Below are 13,400 nucleotides of genomic sequence, written 5' to 3'. Positions count from 1 at the left end.
TCATACTTATAATATATATATATATATACACACACACACAGGGAGAGAGAGAGAGAAACTGAGATACATGTGTTTTTTTTAAGGAAAATTGAAGCAGATGTAATTAAAAATGTTGATATGAATTAGGTATGTTAACTTATTTTCAAAAGTTGAAAAAAAATGATTTTCTGGCATAAAAATACACAATAATACAAAATTTTTTATACCAGCAGAGCTCAGGTGCAAACATCGACTAAGCAAAAAAACGTCATTCTTACCGTCATAAAACAAGAAGGCTGGGAACTATCACAAGTCAGATAAGGATGACTGGTGAGATATAATTCCTTCCTCCAATGTTTCCCCCCTCTCAGGCTAAGTGTCTCCTTCTGATGTCCGTCTTTATTCCCTGACTGTATGCAGTTTAATGCCTGGTAAGCACATAGACAACAGAGAAGGAGAAAGTTGGAGGGAGAGAGCTAAAGAGAGGGAGGGATTGACAGAGTGAAAAAAAAAAAAAAAGAGTTCCCCATGCGGGCGAAGCAGTGATCAGATACAGCTATTTTCAGACTTAGGCATGCTCGTCTATGAGGCTGGAAAGTCACCTCCCACTCACCCCCTCAGTGTATACAGATGCGGGGGGGATGGCTAAGTGACAGGACTGACTATCTCTATTTTACCACTGACATTTATATTATTGTGCACTCCTCACCTTATGTACATGTGTTCACATGATAAGATTACACTGAATCTAGTTTTCAATACAGTCCGATCGGACACAGACACATAACCGGGTTATTCAGTGGTATAGACCCCGTCAGGTCCGGGTGCCTCTGAAAAGTTCAAATCGAACCAGCAGGAATGAAGGGATGTGTCCTGGAGTGCTTTCATATTTGTGTCTTCTTGTGGGATTTTAAGTGCCCGGATGTAAGGTGGCCTTTTCCGCACAAAATCCCTGCTGGGAATGTCAAACTGTTTCCACACAGATCCTTCTGTCAGGTCTTTGTTAGCAGATTTACTGCCAGTGACCGAAGAACTTACCTGGACAAATATATACGTGATGTTAGATCACATATAACACATGTCACAGTAGAAACATGTGTGATATGCAGTTTTTCCTCTTTCTAATCAAAACAACAAGGCAAAGTAAATAAATAATTACAAAGCAGTAAACAGTAATACATGTCAACTAAAGCGTGTCAGTTCTAATCCTCCCGCTGTGTAATCCATACAGGTATGTATATTTGGAAATGACCACACACAGGCTGAATATACACAGGAGAGAGGTCAGCCAGAAGCACCTCTCGACCACAGACTCCCTGCTATTCCCAGAATGATGATGTAACTACTGCTATTAGCATCTCATACCGAGTTCGAGCCTGGATACCTAAAACCAGTGAGACAGCTACTGTGCAACATGCTATTTTGCCCCTTCAAACTAGGCATGGGTCAATCTGAGATTCTCACGGTTGGATAACACTGAGTCAAAGTAGCATATGTTCATGGTATTATGTTATTCACACATAAAATATAAAAGAAAACTGTAAACCGGCTGTTTTCATTTAAACAGAAAAATTATCCATATTTGTATTAGAATAAAGTCTGACCGACAGTAATTGCACTACGGCAAATGTTGCTGAGTTAAAATTTATTTCTAAGATTTATTTTTGAATTACAACAAAGTGAAATAGCACTGACAAATGTTTAAAATGATTTATCTGTGTTTTAAAACCCCTCAACGGTCACCCTGAAAACACTTGCATGTTATCCAAAGACCCCATGAGGACATCAGACATAACTGTGCACAAAATGGATTATGATGTTTTTGTAAACATTACTGCCTTTCCAACATATTCCGTTCTGATTATTAGTAATCAGAATGGAAATTGTCCAGCTCACTTTAATTGATCATGCAATTCACTGATTAGTGTCTTATTGTCACAGGCTTACATTTGATTTCTAATGGTCTTCCTTGAAGGCCCACTTTATTGTACTTATATAATGAGTTTGGACAGGAACTAACTGCAGCCATATGCTGATGACACAGTCATTTGAGCACTGACAGAAATCTTAAAATCAAACTGCAGAATGTCTAAAAACATTTCAGTCACTGTATGACAAAAGGAACAATAATCACAACACTACTGCTGATAACTGAGATTACTCAGTATGATTAATCCACATTTGCATGTTCACTGTGAGCTTTAGTATCTGAGCCACTACAAACACACATCAGGTGTGGATGTTAACAGCAGTCAGTCTATCTAACTTGCCCAACATGCAAAATATATACAGGATTTTTGTTTATCATGCTTGCGATGGGGCTGCACAGTTGATAGCACTATTGCCTTGTAGCAAGAAGGTCCTGGGTTCAATTTCTCTCCGAGTATTCTGGCTTCCTTAAACAGTCCAAAAACAGTTTAATAGGTTAATCTCTGAGTTTGTGTGTGCATGGTTGTTTGTCCTGTCTGTCCCTGTGTTGCCCAGTGACAGACTGCCGATCTCTCCAGGGTTTACCCCGCCTCTCGCCCGGAAAGTTAGGTGGAGATTGGCACCAGCACCCCCCTTGACCCCACTATTACTTATGTACTTAGTCCTACATAAGTATGAGGGACTAGAGGGGTCCATCCATTTTCTTTTTTATGAATCCTGGATCAGCTTTGTCTGCGTCTGCTTTCTTTTGGCCCCCGATGGTGTGATAATGTCAAAATCACATTGACATGTGCATGAATGAGACTTAAGCAGCACTTAACACTGAAGCTTCAGAAATACTTAGGTAGCTTGCATCTGACAAACCAGAATGTGACTCCATGAAACTTCCGGTCACGTGCCGCGGATCACCGAGGTATGGCGAAAAGCTGAAAACTGACAGGTGCTAATGACTGAACCCTGGAGCCGAACAGATCAGCGCTGCGTCAGGGGACCAATAAAGTCCTGCGCTGAAGTCTTGACCTAAAACCCCATCAACAACCCCGCTCTTTATTGTCTCACATCAGTGTTGCTTTACAACCACTAATAAGTGAGGCTCTACACACATTTCTCTATCACATCTACATAAATGTTACAAATTTAGCCTTAGAGAATACCTGGTTTTGCTTATAGACTGACTATTCACAATAAATAAACTTAAGAATCTGAAAACATTCCAGAGCAAATTATTTTTGCAGTGATTGACACAAACTTAAAAGCAGTGACACTTTGACCTATGAGCCACTCCAGACTACAGTATCTGCGTCGACGTGGTCTCACCATACAGTTTCAACACCCAATTCATTATCAGCTTCTGCAAGGCCCTGCCATTCCAGCTAAGTAAGTGGCAGGATATAAAAAGCAGACGAAATATGTGTCACTTAAAAATACTTAAACCTTGGAGAAAATCAAAATAGGAAAACTAGATCTGTCATATAAACATGGTTCAATGGATTATGAAACAAGATGATAAGTAATTTCAAAGCAAAGCGGATGATTTTAGCCTGCACTGATCAGCTTTCTTCTGCCATATGAACAATACACTTTCTCTTTTTATGTAACCCTAAACTGACAGATGTGAGTTAAAGCTGATGGACACTTCCCCTGGCTGACCATTAATCACGTCAAAGTGCTATGATCCTTGAGTGGGAGTGTGTATTTAGGCCTCTGAAAGGTTTATTGGTTCTGCAGCCCCTTCTGAGACAGACAACTGCCAACTGTTGCTCATGTTGCATCTTGCTGTGGTGCTTCCTCTCTGCCAGACCATGTGGTCACCAACGGGTATAAACTATGACTTTGAAAACAGCACAAAGCAAAGAGAAAAGCATGCAGACACACAGGTAGGCCTCACCGGGAGCGGTGAGGTTCCCGGAGTGATAGTGTTACATATTGTGCACCCTGGGAACCTCCCCACTCTACCTAGTAACACGGCATTCAAATGGATCCTGCAGATACCAGCCTCTACCACTGGCCTTTTCAGTCTTTTCCTCATGACATCATCCGTTCATACTAGGTAACAAAAGAAAACTGGATTTTTTTTTTTTACATCTGTTTTACTTTAGAGGCAAAGGACAAAAGGGGAAAGTTTAAATATTTTGAAGTGTTTGCATTTTTTTTAGGATTTATTTTAAGTTGTTTTAATGCTTTATAAAATCTTCAATTGTCTTAGTCCTACATAAGTATGAGATTTGCTTTCATTGTCCTATGATTACCTCTAGCGTCTCTTATACTGATATATTCTATGCAAGGTTTATTTTTTAATTTTCATTTTTGTACTCTAGAAAAAATTTACAATAAAACTCCTACTAAATTTAGCAGTTTTCAAGTGCTAAATGTGCAGAAAGTATCTTTAAGAGTATAAGCTTGCAAACTGTGGTTGCCACACGATGACTCTTGATATTGTTTAGGATCAAACATATTTCCACACAGCCAGCAAGGAGACAGTGTAGAACCCTTCTTTCAGTCATGTGGAATTTTATTAAAATGATTTTAAACACTGTGACAGTTTTTCTTTATTTTTTTGCAAATTTGAAAAAACTAACTTCTTTTTTAAAAATTGCCTAGTTTCATACAAATTGGTATGGTTTAAAATACTTGTGTTGCCATCATTTTATGTGAAAGACGCTAATTTGTTTATGATAAATCGATGCTGCTTCTATAAAAACATAACATTCTCTGGTACTGTTTGAGCAAAAATATACTGAAATTATACCTAATTTGTGGAAAGGAACTGCATTCTTGATTCTAGAATTGTAACATGTTTATCTTCCTTATTTACCTTCCAAAATTATATTAGGTTTGTTTTCCCTCCTTCCTTTTTGGCTAAGAAAAAGCACAAGATAACCTTGCACATAACTGCATACTTGCAATGTGCAAATACGAAAGTCAGAATAGAGTCCAGCTCTGCTGTCCATGCCACACTAATAGCCTGCACCATTGTGTGAATCCAAGCTAACATTAAAGATCCTCAGGTCTCTGGGGTGTGCTGGTTAAAGAGGAATATTTCAGTTCATGTTTACAATCACCAGACTTGTTCAGTTCACGCCCTTCTCTCATTCTTCTGCATTTTAAACTCAGTAATTATCTGCCCACATGCCTAGAAGCCTGTGCTTGTAGCTTTCACCATCTTCCTGACCGCATCTTCCCTTGATGAACAGGCGGCAGCAGCAATCCATCGGAGTGCACGTTTATGGAAACAGCCAACCAACCGCATCCTGACTGAGCCGAGTCCCTCGGATTGGGTCTATAATAGGACAGTATTGTACTCAGTAACGCCTTTAAGGACACAAAGTGTCCCGTTTAAGCTGTTTACCTACTCCACAGCTCAGCCTCTACCGAGGCTGGTCCGTTGCCTGTTTGAGCTTTAACAACATAGTTGAAAACTGTGCTCGCCTACCTTAAAACGAGCGCCTCGCAGTCCCTAGAGATGAGCCGGAAACCAGCCCCCTCAGCAAACGAGGCAATTAAAAGTTCTCACTTCGGCAGCGGCGGAGAGGCGACACGCGCGAGCCGGTGCTGCATCCGTGTGATGAAACCATACACCTGTTTTTCAAGGCTGCCCAGAGCCGCTCGGTATCGATCAGCTCGGCTAACTAAAAGGCAGTTCCTTCTCCACCACTTCCTCTCTCACTCCCTCTCTCTCTCATGGGGGGTCAACAGGCCCGGGGAGGTGAGGCGGGGGAACCTGTCCTAGTCGGTTTTCTCACCAAACAAACGCAACAGCAGCCGGAGTGGCGACACTAAACGCACCGAATGCGTCCTGCTTCTCCTCCTCCTCCTCCTCTTCTTCTTCTTCTTCTCTTTTTTCTCGACAGGCGCGCCAGTCGCACCGCTGTGCTGATAAACTCTGCCGAACCACCTACGTCCAGAAATGGTCAGAATCTTCCGTTTCCGTTTGGCTATTAAGTGAATGATGCCGCGGCTTCATGCGCAAAATGGCCACTGTTATTTTCATTCAGCAGCTGACAACCGCGAGCCTCTCATTGGGCCACCGTGTAGCCATGGCAACGCCCGCGGTTCAATCAGTGCTGGCAGAGGACGCAGGCCTGTGTGTGTGCGGCTCCCTGACAGGAAAGTAACACTTCGCTTTGTATTCTCACAAAGGAGAAACAACAGCTGACCTCATACTTGTATGAGGTTATGTAGAGGTTAACAAAATAATATAATCAGTACAATGTTGGGGTTTGCTATAGGAGTAAACAAATGCTTTGAAACATTACTGCTACCATTTCTGAGCTTGTCATATTTCAAAGGAAATGTAAAAATATAATTTGATGCACATCGGTCTACTAATATTCTCTTGGAGAATTGCTGAGTCTTTTTATTGAAAGGCATGCCAGGATTCCTGCTGTGAACTGTGTTCACCTTACACCAGCTAGGAAGATTCAACAGTTATTCAAATCCTAACAGCAAAGAAACATCTCTGTTAACTTATTAAACACATCCATCTGTGAGTAATGCACCAGTGTTCATTTAATACCCTGGAAAATGTTTAACATTTTTGTCACATTACAATCAAAACTTTGATTCATTTCTGTTTGATGGAGCAACACAAAGTAGTGTTGTCTGTCACAGGAAGCAGACAGGTCTTGCTTTGTAGAATATCCTTCTGCTGAAGTAACAGCTGCAAGTCTTTTGGGTTAAATTTCTACAAGCTTTGAACATATAGATAGGGATTTACAAGGGTGTGAGCGCCTGGGCTGGGGCAAGTTTTGATACTCTGTCCACTGAAAAAAAAATTTCACTAATGCAAATTAGGAGGTATGTGTTTAATAGCGATCCAGAGCATACACTGCATTTATCTTTCATCACTCAAGTGACCTACAATTAGATATTAAATAACTTGATTATAAAGTAATAATCCTTTGAACCTGTCAGTCTGCTCACATTCACCAGCCTCTTAAAATATTTAGACTGGACCCAGGAGTGTAGAGAATGCTAGATATCCTACTTCTACATCAGCAAATGTAGCATTTGCACTTCAAAGACATTGCATTTTTAGATATCATAACTGTAATATTGTGGGACCAGACTATATATTATATTTCTCTCTTTTCCAGCTTACTACAAACTCAGTGTGTTGGTAGAGACAAAATGACTTAAACTGTATGCAAAGTGTTAAAGCCTGTTTATGAAATAGGAAATATATGTCCAAAATTGTCTATTAAGTCAAAGAAAAAATATTCTGATCTGCAGGACATGATTCAGCCTTTGTAAATATTTGATGAATCCAATAATTGTCAGTTCTGTGTACCAATACTTAAACAGTTCTCAAATTGTTTCGGTGATTATTTGTATATAGTGTCGAAGTCACACATCTTCATACATCTTGGTCTCCAATTTTCACTAATATTATTCTATTTTTTTTTTTTTTGTTAAATTTTAGTTCATTCAGTTTCATGATATATAAGCATCAAATCCAAGTTAAAGTACTTCAATTCATTGCCCTATCATTTTCTATGCATAATAATTTGACCGACATCAATTCAAGAAATTCACAAACAAAAACTTGTGGGTAAGCAGAAGGACCAATATTACCTTGACTACCAAGTCAAACTATCAAATAATTTATTTATTACTAAGTCCCAAGTAGTGATGTTGCTAGCAAGAAAATTCAACCGTTTTCATTGTCAGTGGGATGTTTTAAAAATTAGGAAAAAGATTTCAGGAGGCATTTCAATTTTAAAAGCATATGAGGCTTTTAGTATGGAACAATTAAAGCTGTTCATTTATTATTCCTTTGCTATTTCATACATTTTTTGTTGTGATCAATTCCATTATTCATACCTTATTATCTTTTGAGAACAGAAGGGGAGATCTGCCACAATAAGTCAATTATTTCCTGTCTTATGGAAGTTTTACTGAACAGGCAAAGGGCAGAATTGATCCAGAATCATCCAAATTTAAGGACGGCTATTTCACAGGGTAGGTCCATTTTAAACTTCTAAGTTTCTAAATGCTATTATGTAAATTCTAGATTTCGGAAGGATGGCAGCCTTTTGAAAGTCTCACAGTATAACTAATGACACCTTTTTTAGGAAATACACAGAGATTGGTATTTATACTTAATGCTAACTCTGGTAAGGGCAGATACATGACGCTAGCATGGGCATTGCCTTCCTATTCTGTTCTGCTAATTCTCATCTCCCTTCTGTGCACCGTCGGATTTGTCCCATTGACCTCGATTTCAACTGGGCAGAAGGTTCATGATTAAGCTGGTGCATTACATACGTCACAGCCTAACAATAGCAATTGGGTAAAATTGAAAACTTCAACAGAGACAATTCTTCCAGAAAGCAGCTGTTTCTCAGTAGCCAGGGCTCCAGACCTTCCACACGAAGCAAACGTAAAACAAAGGGTATCTTACTTCTGGGCTAGTAAGATGCTAACGCTAGTTTTAAAAGTCTTTATTGTTTTAAACCTTGTTTTATAGCTTCTGCTCTCTAACACACACAGTGTGTTGTCACTTATGCTCTTATATCAAGTACTGCAGACTAGCCACGGTAGTAAGGATAGAAACAAGTATGTTTTGAATGTTGCTAATTACATTTTTTTTTAAAAACTTATATTGAAGTTTTCTCTGATAAAATCAGTTTTGGGAGGTTAAAATTCTAATAAACTAGAAAATCAGAATTTGGCAAAAAATAAAAAAAAAATCTCTGACCAGTTGAGACTTTTGCAAACTACAGATATCTGTTAAAACCTAATCATGTGCAGAATCAATTATATCCATAAAGAAACCTTTTCTATGTCATCTTTAAAGGTGCTCAAATTTAGAATGTTATTGATAGCTGACCTTTTGCGTTGTGTCACCAAGACCACATCTGCGTGCGTGCATGCGTGTGTGTGCGTGGGTGCATGTGTGTGTGTGCGTGTGTGTGAAGGTGCACACATGTTTCTGAATGCCCATGTACACATGTCTGCATGCATTTGGCCTTTCATCGCCAACTCTTATGAGCAGAATATATGGGCTTTACTGAAACTTGTCAAAGGGATGCCTTTTATAGCTGGTATGCTATCCGTAGACATGCTATCAGCGTTGCATTTTTAGGACCTGAGTATATGATGATGACACATTATGTCTGGTATGCAGAGATCCGGGTGTGATGGAGGTGTAGACATACAGAGAGCAAAGCAGAAGACCATACACATGTACATTATTGGAAAAGTAGTCAGGTTAACTTGGCCACCTCACAGGAATATCTTTCTACAGACGAGAAAGGGATGGAGGGCTAACAGTCATGCGTCATTCATTTAGGGAAGTCCAATGTTGACACCAACATCTGACCTTGGATACAAGATACACCCAGTTTAACCATTGACGTGCCACTAAAACTTAATAGTTCACTCAGAGTATCTGTATCTGAGCGCGGCCTTAATTCAGCTACAGGACCCTGTGGTAGGATCCACTTCATGCCTGCAATTATCTAATGTTCAACCCTATCAAAGCACACTCCAAGAATAGCTCTAGAATTAAGGACTGTGGTCTGGCACATAGAGCTTGTGAGAAAATAACTTATTTATCTTAGCAGTGGCACTCTCACATCTTTCCACCAATGCCTTCCAAAGTGAACCACATTTGGAACAGCTGATACCAAGGCCCACTCATCTGGTCAATGTTGAAGAAGCACTTCTGTGCTGAATGTGTGGCTGGCATCTGACTACAGGAGGACATTGTCAGGCAATGACATCATGGTGCTCCCACTTCCATTCCAGGCATGCTTTGATCTCTTAGGGCCATCCAGGTGAAATGTGTAAGCAGATCTGAGAGAGGAGACTGATGCTTGATCCTACAGCCCCTCTATGTTTAGCTCTGCCACAAGGTAAGACATTTATTTAATTTAACACATTTTGTTGTTATTTTTGCCATTCTGTTGTCCTCCGTTCTGCATATTCATGTCAGTAAGTTTAAAAAAAACAATAGATTATATTAAAATTTCAACTCTGATATATTTCATGCATTTGCTGCTGTTATTTTCATCCCCAAATTCAGAATTTTGAAATTCTCAGTTCAGATTCTCACAAAATTAAGATGTTTTCAATACAGAAATGATTAAATAATTTGAAAGCATTGTCTAATATTTGTACTCGGTACTCGTTCTGTGTCAGTTTGGCTTGGTTTTCTACAGTTTTGGCACATATTTATCTTCAGTTAAAATTTAGTAATATTGGATACAACACATTGAACAACAAGCTTATTTGGCAATAATCATTTTAGCTTACTTCCCATGAGGAAAGTGTCAATAGCTGCATTTTCATTCATTTCAAATTAGACATTTCAAAAAATGATTTTGCTAAGTGGAAACCCACCATTTTCTGGAAAAAAAGATCTTGTTTTTAGATTAAACATTTTGGCGATAGGATGAGGTGGTTTTTGGGCCATATTGAAATTGGAAACACTTTTTACGCAAGCTACATAATCAATAGCCAGATGTTGCCTCTAGAACAATCCGTCAAGAAGAATACGACAGGAAGTAGTTGGGGGATCATGGCGCAGCATGTTTTTAATGACTTATCGTGTGAATAAACTCATTTAAATGTTTTTCTTATATAATGGAAATACCACAATTGCAATTTTTTATTTTCACATTAACAGAGTATTAATGAAGTTTTACGGACATTTGTAATGGAAACACAACGGATGTCTGTCTTCAAGGTAACTGCCCAGACAGTTTTATCTCCCATAATCATTGAATAAAGAATAAATTAATCTAAGCATATATACATATAAATAGAAACAAGTTTCACATTTTCAATTTAGTTGCTGAAATTAACTATTAACAGGTATAGCGTTCTAATTGATTTATCCTCAACCACACGTTCTTTTATATCTATCTTAGTGTCTTTTTCGATTTGCTTTACTTGTTCTGATCAGACAGGTGTTGTCCAGCAGCTGTCACTCATTCCCAAAGTTGCGGCTCACTTTAAAATCCCTGCACTGTGGCCCTTGCTGCCCTTCCACATGAATCAAACGAGTCAACATTGCCCTGTAAAAATGCCGGTGTCAGCCATGAGTCAGTTTGTGAAAAGCTGGTGCAGCAGTGTTGTGACACAAGGCTATAAAATGATGACACAATAGAAAAACGACCAAAAAATGGAGGGTGAAATAAATTGAAGGGTAATAGAGTCAAAAAAGTCAAAAACAAGATGAAACAGTAAGTGGGACACATTGACAAGGTTTCTTTTTTTATCCAAATATCAAAATTATGATGTCATTCTAACTTTGTTATATTTTTTTGGTAGAAAGTAGTGCCAACAAGTCTCCTGTTTTAGATTAAGAAAATCTAAAAATCTTTAAAGTATAATACTTATATTACAGTAAGTCTCTCCATTGTTTTTTTAAAGCAGGAAGGCAATAATCAATGGTTCACATAATGTTGGAATTACTCACTATGTATTGGATTAACAGCTATTCAGTTTAGAAAATTGTTCTGTAGAGAGATGATTTTGCTGATCATACTTTTTGCATTGGCAATAAATGAAACATAGCAAAACCATCACACATTTTTGCATCAACCAATGACAAAAATAACTCAATCACTCTAAAATAATTGCAGTTTTTTTTCTATCACCAGTTGTTCCTGATGCAAATTAAAAGTGAAAATGCTGAAAACCTACTTGTTATATAAGATTGATCGATTTGACATTTACAAGCGTAATAATGTGCCTATAATACTCTGCGAAGAGATTAAATGTATAGTATTTAGATGTAAAATGAATTTTCAAGACTGTCCTTCCTAAGCAAACTCAGTACTCAGACCTAAGGGATGATTTGTTGTTACCCTCTCTGAATGTAAAGGACTTAATCTGACTCTGACTTATCACACAATATCTCTTCTTATCAGGAAATGAAAGAAAAATAGATTGGATTGGGCTTCCTGCAATGTGGTTACCCTTTCATGTTTCAAGCATAATAGCATTTATTTCTAATATTACTTTGCGCTTCATACTCCTCAGTGCCCTTCGCTGTGGGTGCACCAGACCCCCTCTGTGTGAGTGACTGCTCAACAGACCGAGCACTCACTCACATAGAGTGAGTGTTGTGACTGAAGAAATGCTGCACGACCTGCTACTGATGCATTGTCTGCCACCACGCTTCTCAAAAAAACCAGTGGGGCTTCTCTTGCTGACTTATGAAACGCTAATGTGTGGAGCTGCCCTCCAACCTAAAGCTAGTTTATATCTGAGCAAGTTTTAAAAATGTCCATGAATACTCACTGTTTGGAGATCTAGAAAGCTGACTCTTTGTAATAATCTCTCATTGTAGACTTGTAATATATTCGAGGAAAGAATTCATCTTCTTCAGACTAAAACTCTAGTCAGTGTAACAACTCTGGAGGAGCTGCAGAGATTCCCAACACTGAGGGGAAAAGGAGTGAAGGGGAACTAACGCTGCACATCATCCTCAATGCACCAACCCTCTGGTCAGACATCATGATGTTGTCATCATGCATTAAGGGTGCTTATTGCACCATAGTCCAGACATTAATCCAGTTGACAATGTGTGGCAAGAATTGAAAATGTCTGTCCTCCGGCGCTCTCCATTCGATGCAAATGACTTTGAGCCATTTTGGAAAGAAGAATGGTCAAAGATTTCAGTCTCTATGTCAAAGCACCCAAAACCTTACTGCAAAAAGCGATTCAACAAAGCATCCACTGGCACGCCTTGGATACAAATATTCTACATACGTCTCAGTTTTATTAAAAAAATAAAAAAAATTGAAGAAGCAGAAATGGAGTCCACTGTTGCTACGGCCCAGTCCAGTAGGAGCGAATGCTGTGGGTCAGTAACTCCATAAAATGGAAGTTACTGACCCATTGAAGTTGCCATTGAAACAGGGTAATTACTTCACTTTAATTACTTATGTTTCTCTAATAAATATATAGTTTCAAGTAATAACTGTGTTTGCACTAAAAGCTAAAATGAAAGTGCTTCTTTTTTTTACTTCACCTCAAAATCTAAACTTAATCTAATGGCTCTGAGCAATCTAAACTTAATCAATCAATAGATCAGTCAGTCAAGTTTATCAGTATAATACATGTCAGTAACATTTTGAAGTCTATTCTCTCAGTGGAAGGACTGCAGAACTGGCTGATGTGCTCTATCTTCCTGGTTTTAGTCAGAATGGCAGCAGCAGCGTTCTGGATCAGCTGCTGCTGGGGGATTGATTTTTTATTGTAGACCTGTGACTCTGAGCATTAAGCATCCATAATACCAATATAATAAAACCATGCCAAAATAATGATAACACAATGATTGTGATGTTCTATAACTTGACATTGGCATCATCAATAAAATCACCAAGATACTAACAAGCCTGAACATGGAAAGCATCTATAAAAATAAATATGTACGTCAGAATTCTGTATATTATCTAATTTATTACACTTATGGGCTGTAAATCCAGTCATAGATTTCAGTTCAGATTCTTCTCGGGGCCTCTAATTAAGTAATG

At 38.6% G+C, this 13,400-nt stretch overlaps 1 protein-coding gene and 1 long non-coding RNA gene across 24 annotated transcripts in view; one reads left to right on the top strand and one right to left on the bottom strand.

Annotated features, from left to right (window-relative positions):
- The window catches only part of sorbs2a (sorbin and SH3 domain containing 2a), a 66,936-nt gene that overhangs the window by 50,238 nt on the left and 3,298 nt on the right, over positions 1-13,400 (bottom strand). For 3 of the 23 annotated variants that reach the window (XM_055056572.1, XM_055056581.1, XM_055056589.1), the window contains exons 1-2: positions 5,342-6,008; positions 258-407 (exon numbers count right to left, since the gene is read on the bottom strand). The exons of 3 other annotated variants lie outside the window; for them this stretch is intronic. The gene's annotated coding sequence lies outside the window, so the exon portion shown is untranslated. Of the gene's footprint in view, positions 1-257; positions 408-5,341; positions 6,023-13,400 lie in introns of those variants that run through there. 17 more of the 23 variants (XM_055056594.1, XM_055056595.1, XM_055056596.1 and 14 more) reach the window with 13 other exon arrangements.
- LOC129376916 (uncharacterized) lies at positions 8,908-12,584 on the top strand. The gene is made up of 3 exons (XR_008607848.1): positions 8,908-9,767; positions 10,541-10,600; positions 12,212-12,584. It is a non-coding gene; the product is annotated as an uncharacterized LOC129376916 (long non-coding RNA).

The sequence above is a fragment of the Poeciliopsis prolifica genome, unplaced genomic scaffold (genome assembly GCF_027474105.1).
Source record: "Poeciliopsis prolifica strain line A6 unplaced genomic scaffold, Auburn_PproV2 SCAFFOLD045, whole genome shotgun sequence".
Taxonomy (NCBI): Eukaryota; Metazoa; Chordata; class Actinopteri; order Cyprinodontiformes; family Poeciliidae; genus Poeciliopsis; species Poeciliopsis prolifica.
This window is presented reverse-complemented; position numbering and strand designations above follow the sequence as displayed.